Consider the following 15,945-nt stretch of genomic DNA (forward strand, 5'->3'; position numbering starts at 1 on the left):
TTTTGGATCGCATCCTACAGTTACTGCGAGCCAAGTGTTCAATGCTTCTTGTAAATTAAAATATTCTTCCTCTTTGTTATTCAACACTGAAATATTTTCTCAGCACAAATCATGAGGGTTAATTATTGAATCAAGCTTGCTGCACAGAATTCAATGCCAGAGCAGCCCCTTCAGTTTCCATGAGATGATTCATGTGGAAGAAACTGCTCAGCGTGAGCTGCAGAGCGTGGCTCTTGATGAAGCCGGACCAAGGGAGTTCTGTAACCGTTTCAACTCTTGGCAGTTTCATCTTTACACAAAGGAGAGCCATCCGGTGCTTGTCCACTTGCAGAAAGCTTCTCACCATCCTGCTGATGTTCTTGTCCATGATGTAAAAGGACTCGCACCATATTAGATGTCTTCCCCTGTAGCTCCCAGTGTATTTTGTTCCACGTTAGAGCAGAGGAAATGAGCCATTTGTGAATACAACACTGAGGTCTGGCAACAGAAACAATCTAAATTGTTGCTCCACAGCCTTCAGTAGGCTTTATGCTCAACAGCAGTAGGCTTTATGCTCAACAGGTCACAGTAGAGAGAGAGAAAGAGAGAGAGAACTGCGCCTACAGATCAGGGCAGGTGCCCTACCTGCTACCCTACTCACAGGGGTTGCTGGAACAGAGGATGGTGCAGACGAGGGGAGCTGCACTGACATGAAGGGGGGAATTCCTCTTGGAAGCAGACAAGGCAAAATCCAAAGCTGTAACTCTCACAGCTAGAAGGCAATTTTAAAAAAAAGTGTGACCTCACCTTGAAAAGATTAAAGAATAGAACAGGATGTACTGGATTTAGTGAGGGTGGTGTGGTATGGGGCAGCTACTCCCTCTCTCAAATAAACCATATGATAGGATATATAATTAAAGCTAAAATCATCGTCGTACGTCACAAGAGTCCTGAAGGATGAAGCAGGTTCATGGAGTAATGTTATTTTCAGAGGCTTGCTAGATAGCTGTGTCTTTCTCCAACGCCTGGTCCAGAGCTGCTGTTTCCCAGCTGTCTAACTCGCAGAAAAGAGTGCACGTCTCTGCAGCTGACTGGTCAGCTCACTTGCACATTAACATTTCTCATTATATCCAGTAGCCATACAGGGAACTGTCCCCTAACACTTCTCGTGCTAAATACATACGTTTCTGGGCAAATGGTGTCTGAACGCAGGAGTGTAGGTGGTGCCGATTCCAGGTAGAATAGCTTGTGAAATGAAAACTCCCGGTATGTTTGCTGGAGAGGCTCCGATGAGTACTGACATTCATTCCCTAGGAGAGGATCTATTCCTGGTAACATCCATATCATATTTAAAATTGGCTTCAGGACTCCAGTCAGGGACTAGCCCATAGAGACCATTTTGTTATTCCAGTCCCACTCCTTACACAAAGCACAGGGCAATCAAATAGGCTTAAGAAACGCTGGAAAACCTACTGTCATCTTACATGAAGAAAACCCTACTCACACTCTCCCCTCAGGCTGCTGTCCTCTGAAAGCAAGGATTTTCTGGCCAAAAACCAGCGACACAGACCCCCATCCCACATGCAGGAATTCCCTGTACGCAGCCAACAGGAAGCCATGGAAAATGTTATTTCCATATTAAGATCACCAGTGTGCAAAGGAAGAGAAGCACTTCGTTACTCCAGCTGCCTGCATAACATCATTTACTGATTTTTACCGACTAATTCATATAACGTAGCGCTGTAAAGACAATTAAATTTAGCATGAACTTTCACCCAGTCTGCAGGCGGATTTCACAGTGGGTATGAGCTGCAATACGGGACAGGTCTGGGGACAGCCTGTGGAGAACGTGCCCTCCTGCTTCCTCTGCACTGGGCAGTCCATGCCCAGCTGAAGCAATCGGCTGCAATGTCCTGGGGACTTCTCTCTCGGAAGCCCTCACAGGCATTAAAGGCATGGATGAGTTTCTACAGGGGAAAAGTATATTTTCTGACTTACTTGGAAGGAAGAAGAGCTGTTAAAGCTACCTGAAATCTGGCAATGCCTGTAATTTTTTAAATTTTAATTATTTATTTTTGCAAGTAGTCCTAAAGATGGATGATTACTGGATGTTATGTATCAAAAATATAGAAACCCATTTCTTCTGCATCATTGTGCCTAACTGACTGAGCAGTTCTGCAGATGAAATACAGGTCAGTGCAAACACTACAAAGCAGACATAGCAGCTCCTGAAGCAGCCCAGTGGTGCAAAGCCAGCACTCGTGGACCAGCCTGCAGCAGCAGCAGGCCACTGGGGCCACCTGCTTCATAGCACAACAGCCGCTGCCCCAGGACACAGGCACCTGGACCCACTGTGCCAGGGAAAGCCTCCACTTCAGCACAGGTGCAATCCCCTGAGTAATTTGTACAGGATTATTTTTATCACAGTCTTTTACAAAAGCATGTAGTGGCTCAAAACAGCATTTCATTTTAATGCCACTTGAATCACTGTATTGATTCATACTGTGGAAGGCATATTTATGCTGCAAAAAAGCATTTAGCTTCTCTATACATATGTTACTAAATGAGGGTAATAACTAAGCATAAGAAATTCTGGCATAGATAATGAGACACTGAGCAAAACCCACTTTTATTTCTCCAAATGCAATAACGCAGTCACTTAGTAGAAGTAGGGAAGAAGCACGTTTCCAGGTGCTGAGCATAACCGCCTGACAACGGCTCCTGCAGACTTTACATAAAGCATGTTTATGTTTCAGGAACAGGAAAATATAAGGCATAGATCAGCTCCAGAGTCCTTAAGCCCAACCTCTCCCACAGCAGTAGGCTTCCTATTTTCTCTAATCTCCCTCCATGGCTCCAAAATGCAGCTTGGCAGTGCCTGGACAGGCACACGCATTTCGGTGCTGCAGAAGGCACCATGCCTCAGCCCAAATATCCCAAAGCAACGGCAAGTCACCAATCTGCTCAGCTTCTGAGCTGTGGCCTGCCCGTGTTAGGCTCAGCTGATGACAAGAGATACGGAGGCAGCCTTGCACCAGCCGTGATCCTCAAGCTGTCTTGGAGAGGACAAATTAATTAGCCAACTGCTCGGCGTTTCTAGATCCTTGAGCCTCAGGTACGTGGAGATGCCTGGGTCTCCATGGCAGACCTGAAGCACTGAAAGGCACAAACCATCCTCCGCGTGATCCACTTGTGGGGCCAAATTCCTCTGAGCACTTCCTCCTTAAGTGCATCCACTTCAGCAGTCTTTCTAGTGCATCTAATCACTCTCACTAGGGTACCATGAGACTGACCTATTTAACATTTGTAATTCACTACCAAGAGCTCTTATTTTGCAAGAGCACTGTCTTTTTGGTGGTATTATTCTACTATTTTGCAATGTTTCATAGCGTACTTTTTTCTCACTGCCAAGTCATGCAGCTTTTTTTTTTAAAAAAAAAAAAACAACTTCTTAAACATTTCTTACAACTACTCCCATTTTAAATGTTCTTTTAAAAACCTACATTTATAGAACACAGGCTCTTAAATGGTTTCAGTATGTCTTGGCTTCCTATATTCATGTACTACTCGACTAGTTTCCAGAACCCAGTTCTTACAAAAATAAAAGGAATGAACAAAAATGCTGCAGGAAATTCAAATCACTCACCATTAGCGAGACTGTTTCCCAATTTTTGAAATACTTCAAACTTATCATAACCTTTTCCATTTGGTTCCGGGATTGCACGTGAAACAGATTTGGAAAAACCCCACTTGGAGTGTGTTAAATTTTATACAAATTCATGAGTGGGGAAGCAATTGCGGTTCTGGGAATTGTTTGGATCCTGGGATAATTTAATAACTCTTCAGTTTCTCTGGATATTGTAAAAGGAGCTCTGAGAAGGTGCAGAGCTGGGAGCTCTGGCTGGCCTTTCCAGAGCTGAATTATTGGTGGTCCGCTCTGGGAGGTGCTGTCTGGAAGCAGGACACCAGTAGCAGATGCTTTGCCAGGGGAGGCACACCCACGCACAGCAGAATTAACCTGCCTGAGTAGGTGCAGATGCCCTCCAGGTTGTAAATAAAAGGTGTTGTTATTTCCAGCATAATCTTTTAGAGGCTCAAAACATTAATCCTATCACCTTGGCCATCTTCCAACACAGCCCTTTCCTGTGTTATTTGCAGCGAATGTTTACGACAGCCAGCAATTGTTTGCCCTAATTAAAGAGCTAGAGAATAAATAAGGATTTTTTTTTTGAATAAACACAACCATAGGCAAGTTACAAGCATCCCCTTCAACCAAGGAATGCAAACATCATGAGTGCATGCAGCATTCAAGCATATCATAATCATTTCTTTTCCCTTACAAAAGGATTGATAGGAATCCTAAGGCTAATGCATGGAATTCAGCTTCAACATGGTCACACCAGAAAATCTTCTATTTGATTAAAAATAAAAATAAACTTAAAAAAAGGAGAGGAAAAAAAAAAAACGTGTTTGTCAGACATGTTCTGAACCAGGCTAACTCTCAAAAAGCCTAATTTTTTCAACCATTTGTTTAGAAGATTAATTTCAGACTTTGGTGAGAGCCAGTGCAAATGGGATGTATTTTTGCTTTACACAGCTCCTCTGGAAAGTATAGATTCGCAGATCTAAGTTATTTCCTAAAAAAATGGATCAAAATTTTAAACTAGTTCTATTTTTGAATGGAATCATCATGTGCAAGTCAGGCAGACCTAGGTGCCGGGGCTATCCTTTCACATCTGGGGCTATCGTTGTCCACTAAGGGCATCTGCAAGAATGACCTGCAATAGATCTGACCAGGGCTATTTTAATTTTGTTATTTCAATCTTCAAGTCATATGGGATGAAAGAGATGTCGTAAGAGATGACTCAATTGCAACTCTTTGCCCCCTCCCTACACTCTATACCCATGCATTTCTGTATTCCCAGGTCAGTCTAGGAGACAGGCTGGTCTTCCATGACTCAACTAGATTAGAAAGATACAGCGTTTAGTCCTGGTCTAGAGTTCATTCTTACCACCACGGAGAGAGAGAGTATCTTTATGAGGTATCTGTCCATTTCAGATTTTGATCTCCTAGCCCCACATTACTGCAGCATTAAACAACCATTTGTTCAGTCGGTACTCCATGCCCTTTATGTTACACCTCAGGTTCAAAGGTTTCTTGCCTATAGGCAATAAGGAAATCCTTAACCAGACAAGAATGAAAATAGTATTTCAGATACTAGGCCAGTGGTCTAAACACTGCAGAGAGTGGTTTCAACCTTTTCTAACGCATATCCCTAGAAGTTTCTCTACAAAGATGCAGATCTCTGTTTAGTGACTTCAGACCTAATGGCAACAGGCTTGCTTTTCCTGGTCATCTTTCACAGTCTCTTTAGTCTGGGAAATCACAGGTTAAACACCTCTGCTCTAAAACTTCAGCAGAGATTCTTCAGATCCGGGGTGTCTGCTTCTGAAATTGCCAACAGAGTGCATCTGCTGCCCTGTAAGTAATCTCCATCTTGTGAACCCCAACCCAGCCCTTGGAATAGGCTCAGTTTAAGCTTTGCTCAGCTCCTGAAGAGTTTTACCATCAGTCAGCCAAAGAAAAAGCACTACAAGCCAACAGCATTAGTCTCATGGTCTCTGGAGGCTGGAATTTATGTTTTTAATTATTTTCTATTTGTCTTCTACAGTCCACATGATCCCGAAGTACCAGGTGCCAGTCACAGCACTGATATACTGACTAATAAACCTCTGCGATGTCTGGATCTTGGATAGAGATTGATGAACAATTCAGAGTGAAAAATACACCTGATAAATTGTTCCTCTTTCACTGGTCATATATTGTGTACAGACAATGTAGTTTTCTCAAAGGTATGGCTGTTCTTACCATTTGCCAAAAAGATTCTGTAAATTAAGTTTGCTCCGTAGACTATTCCCAAGTAATTCTTCCTTGAGACTCTTCATACCCCAGCTGCACCACTTAGTTTTGGTTCCCCGTCACTACCCTATTGAGAAATTGTCATCTTCAGCTGGCTAGCTCATGTCACACAGAAACTCCCAAGGTCCATTTTCACCATCAGGACCCCAGTGGGACCTTAAGCCTGGGTTAAGTACAACCAGCATGCTTTCACAGCACCCTGCAGTGGCCAGAAATGCTCCACAGTTAGAAGGGTAACACCTCTGTCCCAAAGAGGTTACAGACAACATGTTAGAAAGGGATCAGCAATGAAAGTGGGGCATCAGCGTGTACTTCGACTGTAGTTTGTGGTTCGACTCAGCCCTTCCCCTGAAGGCAGAGATCCTCGCAGATTCTCCGGCCCTGCTAGGGCAGGCAGCCTCAGCAAGGGCCAGCAACATGCTGGGACTCCGAAATGGGGCTTGCACCGCAAGAGAGGATTCATGGCACTGAACCTCAGGCTGTCTGTGGGACACCCTGAGCTAGGAGCGTGTCAGCCCTGTGACTCCTTGGGAAGCCAAGGTGAGAGGGGCACTTCCAGGCAAGGATCCACGCCAGAGGTGGACGACTTCCTTCTGCGGGAATCCCATATCCTGAAGAGACCTACAGTCGTGATGTGGGTGCTCAGGGCTAGAGGCTGTAAAACTGTCTCAAAGTCTGCACCCTTTTCTGCCTCCTTCCCTCTTTCACATAAATGTTTCCATGTTTGGCTCTAGGGGTTTTGTGCCTAGAATTTCCCCCCTCAAACATGTTAAATCTTATTCAACCATCAGTCAAATACCTCTGCCTCTGAGTGGTGAATTGTGTCCAAACTGGGAGCACTAGGCATAAGACCTTTAAACTAATAAACCTTGTATGTCAAGTATTTAGTAGCAATATTTGTTAGAAATAAAGTTATTTGCAAACACTAAACAAATATAACTCTATGGGCATAGTACCCTTAATCCCCTTCAGAAGAACAGCTGAAGGGCTAACTCCCCAAAACATAAAATTTCTCAAATCTATTTTTCATATCATTATCACCAGGATGATGCTAATGAGATATAAACATGGAAAAAGTGAGATTCACTGGAATAATAATAATAAAAACTGGCTGAAAGTAATTAGGACAATCCTACTTTTAAATACTGTTGATACTTTTAAATACTCTTAAATAAGTTGTTGATTAAAATAAATGTGAGATTTCCATAGGATCAAAGTAAACGACAATGGAAAAATCTTCTTAATTTTACCACACAAGAAGAGCTGTTTATATAAAGAAAGAGAAAAATGGTCACTGCAAGAGCTAAACCATTGAAATGCTGTCAAAGAGACACATCAGGGTAAGTAAAGTTAGACCCAGCCCGCCAGCATTCTGGACATAATTTGAAGTAACATTTGCACTAAGCTGATAATGCCAGGCTTTATACTGCAAAAAGGCACTGGTTTGTGTTCAGACAAACCCAGGCTCTGGGGCAAACAAGGCCTGCCTATGTTCTAAACAATACACGGTTGGAACTGCCAGCAACCTTATCCCCAAGCTCGTTACTCAGAAACAAAGTAGACCACTGCAGATCTGTGGCTCTAAATTAATTCGGAGTGGTTGAGAACATTTTGGGAATTGAATAAAACAGGCTGTTTTCCCGTGACTCATTTTTGCCTGAACTCTTGCAGTTTCCATGTCTTTGTCACCCTCCCACTGCACGCGTTCGCCAGGCGCTGTGGGTTACAGACCAAGAACGCATCTCTGCCTTCAGCTGCAGGGACCACTCCTAGCAGCTGCTGAAGCTTTTGTTTCTGCAAGGAGACCAGCACCTCAACAGCACACGTGGAAACTGGGATTTCACAACTGGGAGGAAGCATGCCTCCTGGATGAAGCAGCGCTGCTGTTTTAGCAGCCTCGTTAGCCTGACTGAGGACTGAAGTCCTATATTTATAAACCTAAAGGGGATTTCAACCTCCTCCTACTGAGGTGAATTAAAAACCAAACTAAGTGTAAAGTGGCAGCAGCGCTCAGCAGAAAGCTGTGTTGGTCGGCAGTCCACCTCCGGTGAGAAGGACCTGAGCTTATTTAAAGCTGCGATCACACGCAATTACCTCGCTGAGCAGTCAGGGTAAAGCCGATGCTTATTATTCTCACTCTTACATCATCCAATTTTAATCACCTTTTAGAAATGTAATATTAAAAGAAATCAAGACTCTTTTTTTTTTTTTTTAATCCCCTTGTGAACATCAGAAAAGATTAGGCAGCTCAGCTCTACTTAGACTCCACTGGGAGCTCAGGGCCTACATCCTCGTGGCAACTTTGAAAATCCCACCCTAAATACGATGGGACACATCTCTGTGGCTGTCAGCCACCACAGATCTAATGCAGATACACATTCAGAGCAAGTGGTCACATCAGCAGAGGATTTACACGCACACACTGGCGCATTTGACATACACACACTTCCTGAGTGACGTGTCAGAGCACTGATGATTCTCAAACACTTAAAATCAGGAAAAGAGTGAAGATATATTTTTTGATAACCCAAGTAATTTATAATTCTTCTACGAGGAGTAATATAATTCATGGCACAAACTTAACTTGGATCTAAAAGAGAGACTCTTTCCTCAGAAATCTCCAAGGCCATCTATTAAAGATGTTATTTTTAAAATACATTCCATGTCACTTGAATCCCTCCCCCCCCACACACTATTTCCCCTTTGAATGCATAGTTCATGGTGCAGCAGAGCATTGCTAAAGGTTGATACAGGCAACATGGGGAGCAAGTTATCACCTTCCCTGAGGAAAATGCACAAGACTGTGACGGGACCACAGCTAAGCTGCAGCCCAAGAGACTCACAGTAATCTGAAGGTTTGCACAAAGGGCTCAATGAGCATAACACAAGTGACCATGCAAGATGGGAATTACACCTCCTACTTAAAACATAACGTCGAATTTCTTTAATCACTTTTTAATTTATCGCATACACCCAGGCCATGTTTTGACATGTCAAATACTGTGGTCTTTAGTTCCCAAACTTCAGGGAAGGGATCCCAGCAGTGCCAATGTTGGTGAACATTTTGAGGCTGTAAAACCCGATATCATGTCCTGCATGTCAGCAACAGCCCCAGCAGACGCTCTCTATTAGCTTCACTGGCTGCCCCTTATCTCCAGTCCCCGGCCCTGTGGTGAGCACCATGGCAGGGATATTTTCACTGCTTTTTTTTTCTTGCCCTACATGAAGGAATTCCTCATCCTGGCCTTAGAATAATATATTCAGCCACTCACGAAACAGTTTATCTGGCTGTATGTCATCACATAGTGCTCTTGTCCTCTTGGCCACCGCCCTGGGGCACTTCCACCCAGCAATAGATGAAGCCTGGGCTTTCCCTGGAGACAAGCGCGCGAATGGGCTGGTCTGCGTGAGTCATGGGCAACCATGCGGGTGCTGCCCGAGTGCTCGATCATCGCCCTCCCCTAGCAGGGCACTTGCTTCTATCTCCTTTTCATTACAATCCACACCCATGAAATGTCAAGGCACTTAATAACTTTGATGCTTCTATCTCTCTGGCAAATTTAATGGAAAGAAGAAGTTCAAGACGTTACTAGGAATCAAAAGAGAAACATAGGCAGCATGGGCTTAACAGTCACACTTCCTTATGAAATAAAAGTAACAAATCCCACAAAAACCTTACCAAAATCCTGGGAATTCTGGAAAAATGATTGGTAGAAGTCTGCGGAGATTTCCCTGGTGTTCCCCTGCAGGTTTGCAGCACCTGAAGCTCAGCTTGTCCGCCGCTGGGTTTTCGGCAAACAGTTCAGCATGGCTGGCAACGTCAGCAGGGTTGGTGCAAAGAGAAACCAGAGGCTTCCTCCTCACTTGTGTCAGAGGCAGCGCAGGATTTCCTCTCTGCCTCCTGCCACATGGTAGGAGTGAAAGACGAGATGAAAGTATAGAGATAAAACAATCCAGAAAAAAAAATAAAGGGAGAAAACAAAAGAAAACCATCACGGTATGCTGCCACTGTTTCAAAGGTAAAATTTAAATAGCAATAATCCCCAGAAACTATCAAGAGTTCAGGTCATCAGCTAATAAGCTGGTTAATTCTGGAGGATTAATGCTTGAAATTATTATGCCTGACAAATGTTTGCTGAACAGGAGCGAGTCCAGAATACTTGGCATGAAAACAAAAGAACAAAGCAGCAAGAAGCAAAAGTGCAGACAGGTACGGATCAGCGCCAAGATTTTTTAGAAACCATTAGCTCAACCTCTGACATAATTATAACTTTATCTTCCACTTCTTTTTTACTCTCAGTTCCCCAGTCCCTTCACAGACTGACACACCAATCTGGATTCTGCTCTCAGTTACAACTGTGCAATGTAAAGAAGAGCTCAGATGATATTTTCAGGCAATCCCGCTACAGGCACAATTTGGCTGAACTGCGAACATTTTGTATGCATTAACCATCTCTCATGCTGGAGCACATGATGAATTCTCCATTCCTGATTCCTCCAAACTGTTGGAAAATATTAAGCAGCATTTTCCCTCAATTAATTATGATTCATCAGGGTATTCCTGCTGTTAGATATCATACAAATTGAAACCCACTGCAATTTAACCATCCTAATAACTTCAATCTAGTTAATATATGCCAAGGCCAAACCAGATCTCACTTAAACTCAAGCTAGTGTAAATCCAAAACGAGTGCACGTGGCCAACAAATCTCTCTAGTTGTACAGTTGCTGTGCATCCAAATTTGTACTACACTGATCAGCATTCCTAAGAGTACAAGAAACATAAAGATGAAGGGTGGAGAAATTGGTGAAAATGAAATGCAAATAAAGAAAAGTTGGTCCAAATTCTACTTCCAAATTACGAGTTAGGTACAATTATGACCCTCTCCTTCCATTTCAGTGGGCAGAATCAGTCACTACACACAAACAGCATGGGGAAAAGCCGAAGACAGCAAAAAAAGTTGGAATGAAAATCTAAGTAGAAGAACAACGGGATAGAAACTGTCCATCAGGCTCAGCCTGTGGAGTGGCTAATACAGAGGATTACCTGAAGACCAGTGGTCCAAGCTAGGCCACATCCGTCTGCAATGGTGACCCCAGCGTAGCCAACTGAGCCCAGAATTTTGCCACCAATGGTAAAATGTTACAAGGGAGAGAAGAGGAGGAACGTCTTAGGAGGTGGTGATGATGCCAGTGTATTTCAGAGAGGGAACTTCTATACCACTGATTTTCCAACTGGCTTGTTAGGCTTTTGCTAACTTGAATAATCCTCAGAAATGATAAGAACATCTAAAACCATGTCAGCCTGCAGACTAAATGGTGCAATGGATGAATGTGAATTGGAGAGCAGGTCCACATATCCAAAAGTCAAATCAGTTTCATTTTAGGATGTGTTGCTGTTTGAAAGGCAGAATTTAAAATGCCTACAAATGAACCTCTTTGCAAGCTTCTTCCCTATTCTCTCTCTCCTGTAGTAAATCCCATAGTTGGTGTGCATTTGCCATAGTCCTGTTAAACAAAAAAACATAACAACAACAACAACATTACTAGTTTTGAGGAAACAAAGCATATATATGGCTAACGTCAGCTGTACACAGTAGCTTCTAAAACACAGTAAGAAGCCTTCTCTTCAGATGACTAACCTAGAAAGCAAAGGAGCCCAGCAGACACCCTGGTGACTACAAATAGCCACAACCCGGAGGCAGCAATGAGTGGATTAAACTAACAGTCAGAAATGCAGCACTCACTGTAAAACTTTCGGTAAGTTAGATCAAAACATAACATATTTTGAAAGGAAACTGCAGCTTCAGAAAAACACACCAAATGTTCCTACAACAGCTAACTTGCCATTCCCTTCCTTCCCATCTGAAGGATGATATTTTCAGTTTAGCAAGGGATGGATGAGTTTTTCCCATCCCTCAGACCCACTATGGTTTTTGTTGTGTTAGGAGAAAGCATTTGAATGGCACCTTCTGTAGCCAGATATCTCCTTGTTAGGTCATGGATTCAACCATATCATAAATAAAATAAAATAAATAAAATAAAATAAAATAAAATAAAATAAAATAAAAACATTGGATGACTTTAGATTACCTGACAGTCTGTACACACTGCAAGGAGAACATTTTTGCAAATGCAGTGCAACCCATGGAGTCAAAGGCCTACACTGTTCCACTGATAAAGTGTCAGAGAAAGGGAAAGGAGAAGCAGTGTGAAAGATTTTCTTCCAAGAAGACCAACATGACTGTGGCATATGTTTCTACTATTCTGCAGGAGCTGAGGTCCTAGCTGTAGGTGGCACAGCTAGAGCAGCAGCAGGATCCCTGACTCACAGAGGTTACCACTGAGGCAGAAGAGGCAGAGCATGGGTACAGACAGAGGAGGAAGGCACTGGAGCAACAGGGCAGTATTAGTTGGTGTGAAGAGTCACAAAGAGAGCAGCAGCAGCCTAAATGTTGTCAAATTTCCACAGACATGAGTTTTAAGGAGGAATCTGGGGGATGGTCATGACATGGATTTAGGAATGATTACGCAGGATGACAAGAAGTGCTCCAGTGAAAATCAGCCGGCCATCAGTTAGTTAGGCTGGCCAGAAGTGGAAGCTGGTCTCTCAGTAACAAATGAAACGTAGCATGGGGATGTATGGGAATGAAAACTTCTATCACGTGGGAAAGGCCTCTTTTAGCTGTATTTTAATTCTGAGTTACAGTAACATTGGGATAAAAGGACTTTTCATGCAGTTGATAGTCCCCAGTGAATCTGTTTTGGAACTGCTGTGAAAGGACTTTCCAGAAGAGGAACAACTACACCGAATATTTAAGTTGTCCTAAGTACGGGGCTTGGAAGTCCTGGTGGGGTGGCACAGACAGGTGTCTCCTTCTGGTACAATTTCCCACTGTGGAAATAATGAATCTTTAAGCAGAAGCTAATCACTAGGCAAAGCCTAATAATTCAGATGTCCCACCTCCAAGCTGAGCAGCTGAAAGATGAGGCTAAGGCAGGCATTACACTTTGCCCCATTCAACAAGAAAAGAAGTATTTTGACTTTGTTTCTTGGCACAAAAACCAACCAAACAAAATACAACACAACAACCCCCCCCCTCCCCCCCCAGTACACACACCAAACCAAACCCTGAAAATTGTCAAATCAGATCTGAGCAAGATGTGGGTTAGCTGTTGGTATAGTTGCTTAACTGAAAAACTCATCCATTTGCAAATCCCCAAATTAAGGTGTAACCTAAAAGAGCTTCACAAATGCCACGGTGATAGACAACACAGGAAGGGGACACTGCAGAAAACAATTACATGTGGAGCACTGAAGCTGGTTATTAGCATTCAGATAAATTCCACAGCACTGACTAACAACAGCTATTCAACATGAGCAAGACTAAAAAAAAAAAAAAAAAGATGTGACTTTTAAAGTATTGGGATTAAGAGGGTTTATGTAATTACTTACAAAAATGTTTTTAAGCACCTTCAGCTCTTTCTTCACGTATCAAATGCTTGCTCTGCAGCCCCAAACAACACTAACAGCTCGCCTCCATAATTAAGTTTTCTCACAACACCCAACGGCCGGAAAAGCAGGCAGCAGAGGTGCAAAGTAAAGTGATGCTGAAAGCAAGAGCATCTCTAGGGCTGCTGGTAGCCCCTGTCCAGCTCCAGCTAAGTGCCATCAGGGTTAAGGATTTACAAGCATTACAAGGGATGCCTCTAAGGGAACATCTGAAGAAGAGAGATTTTGCAAATTAGGAGAAGAGAATTAGTGGACAGCCAGGGAGGGCACAGCTATGACCACACTGCATGACCCCGCGTGCAGGCAGCCTGCCAGGCAATGCCAGCGACACACTCCTGCTCATTACTTCGTAGGGCCATAGTACCACAGAATATCCTGAGCTGGATGGGAACCACAAGGATCAGAGTCTAACTCCTGGCTCCACTCAGAACTTCCCAAAAATCAGACCATGTGTCTGAGAGCATTGTCCAAATGCTTCTTGAACTCCGGCAGGCTCGATGCTGTGACCACTGTCCTGGGGAGCCTGTCCCAGTGCCCGACCACCCTCTGGGTGCAGAACCTTTCCCTAACACTCAGCCTCCCCTGTCCCAGTTCCACGCTGTTCTCTCGGGTCCTGTAACTGGTCACCAGAGTCTACTTCTCCATCTTTCTCTTTCTTCTTTCCTCTTTGCCTCCCTAATCATTAATTTATTGATTCTACAACTATACACGAGCTTCTCCTCAGGCCTGGGGCAACCATTTTGGGGATCTCCCTACCAGGACCATTTTTCTGACAAGGACCTGCAGTGCAGTACCGGGAGCTTGGTCCCAGTGGCATTGCATTCTCACTGAAGTGAGAAGCAGTTATGCCTGGAGCAAGATTTGAAAAGCCAGAAAATCTGGATAAAGAAGTTATTTCTACACTGGAAGGGTCTTAAAAAATAATGCAGTAACTAAGGACCAAGGGCACAAGGAGAGGGAGAAAGGTTCTGTAATAATTTGAAGCTTGAACAAATGAACAGAGAGGCTTGAACTTATTTTCCTTTCTGTGAGGTCGAAGGTGTTTTCTGTAACCTGGTGTCTCATGCCAATAGTATGCACCTACTGCCATAACAGCTAACGCAGTCGGCAGGTCTATAATCTGGGAACACAGGGGAAAATTCAAAGCTCTGGTGAAGCCAATAGCAACATTGCCACAGAGCCAAGATTTCTCCTGTGGACTTAAAAGACAAGCTAGCAAGATTTTTTTTTCTTTGGGTGCTCTCTTTATCTGGAGATCTAAATTAACACAAGCATTTCTCTGGCATTTACTGAGCTAGCATTAGTAGCTATGTACGTTACAAAGAGCCTGTGCTTAGCCTGCTCACTTCCACCACTGCAGCTATAGAGCGTTCTTGCTGACTTAAACACAGAAAATCACCTGTATTTGTCATACACTGTCATCTGCCATTCATATAACCGCTACCACATTCCCACAGGGCCTCGAGAGCACTTAAGCAGAGAGACATGCATCAAGAGAAATCAGTCATCTAAGTTACAGGAAACATACAGCTTGGGGAAGAACCAACGGCTTCAAAGATTGGTTTCTTTTATTTACTCACAGAATTTCCTCACAGGGTGCTGCCTTTCCATCTGACAGACTTGAAAGCACAGCAGGTACATCTATGTCTGTTCACTTTCCACCTTCAGCTTCCCTGAGCTTCTTCAGGCTGTACTGACAGTGGGGTGCAAAGTCTGGATAACGACTAGATATTACGCCTCTTAACCTATACCTCTATCAGAGACAAGACATGTTTTTCTGCTAGGATTGCCTCACTATAATGGTTGGAAAATAAATGACAAGCACGTAATGCTTTAACCATGCGTCACTGCTATGTAAGGTGGAGAGAACAGTCAAAAGTAACCCTTACACTTTTTTTATAGTTTAACTTTTTATTGCTGTTGTGTTCATCCAATGGAGTGAGTAGGTGAGTCACAGAATCACAGAATGGTTTGGGTTGGAAGAGACCTTAAAGACCACCCAGTTCCACCCCCTGCCATGGGCAGGGACACCTCCCACCAGACCAGGCTGCCCAAAGCCCCATCCACCCTGGCCTTGAACATCTCCAGGGATGGGGCACCCACAGCTTCTCTGGGCAACCTGTGCCAGGGCCTCACCACCCTTTGAGTAAATAATTTCTTCATAATGTCTAATCTAAACCTACCCTCTTTTAGTTTAAAGCCATCCCTCCTTGTCCTATCACTGCAGTCCCTGATAAAGAGTCTGTCCCCAGCTAGTTCCTCCCCAGAGTCAGTGTTCAATACTCTTGTAGAGTAAAAGCTCTCATTTTGGTTTTTAAATCCACTATGGGTTGTTTACTCTGTCCTACCCAAGACACCTCTGACCTAGACCTAGCGCTTACAACACAGGTGCCTCACATGCTGGACATGCCCTGTGAGATGCTAGCCTCCCCTTTCACAGATGGGGATACCGATGCTCTCAGTAGGGTCTGGCTTCCCAAAGTAGCCTCTAACAGGTGGTGCCAGACCCAGCAACACTTTAAGCACCCAACAC

General features: G+C 43.7%; 1 protein-coding gene across 9 annotated transcripts in view; it reads right to left on the minus strand.

Moving 5' to 3' along the window:
• SYNE3 (spectrin repeat containing nuclear envelope family member 3) overlaps positions 1 to 15,945 on the minus strand; it is a 65,773-nt gene that overhangs the window by 46,332 nt on the left and 3,496 nt on the right. Inside the window, exons 1-2 of one of the 9 annotated variants that reach the window (XM_035539290.2) lie at positions 10,947 to 11,303; positions 9,579 to 9,800 (exon numbers count right to left, since the gene is read on the minus strand). The exons of 7 other annotated variants lie outside the window; for them this stretch is intronic. The gene's annotated coding sequence lies outside the window, so the exon portion shown is untranslated. Of the gene's footprint in view, positions 1 to 9,578; positions 9,801 to 10,946; positions 11,304 to 15,945 lie in introns of those variants that run through there. One more of the 9 variants, XM_050711223.1, reaches the window with a different exon arrangement.

The sequence above is a fragment of the Cygnus atratus genome, chromosome 5, assembly GCF_013377495.2.
Source record: "Cygnus atratus isolate AKBS03 ecotype Queensland, Australia chromosome 5, CAtr_DNAZoo_HiC_assembly, whole genome shotgun sequence".
Lineage (NCBI taxonomy): Eukaryota > Metazoa > Chordata > Aves > Anseriformes > Anatidae > Cygnus > Cygnus atratus.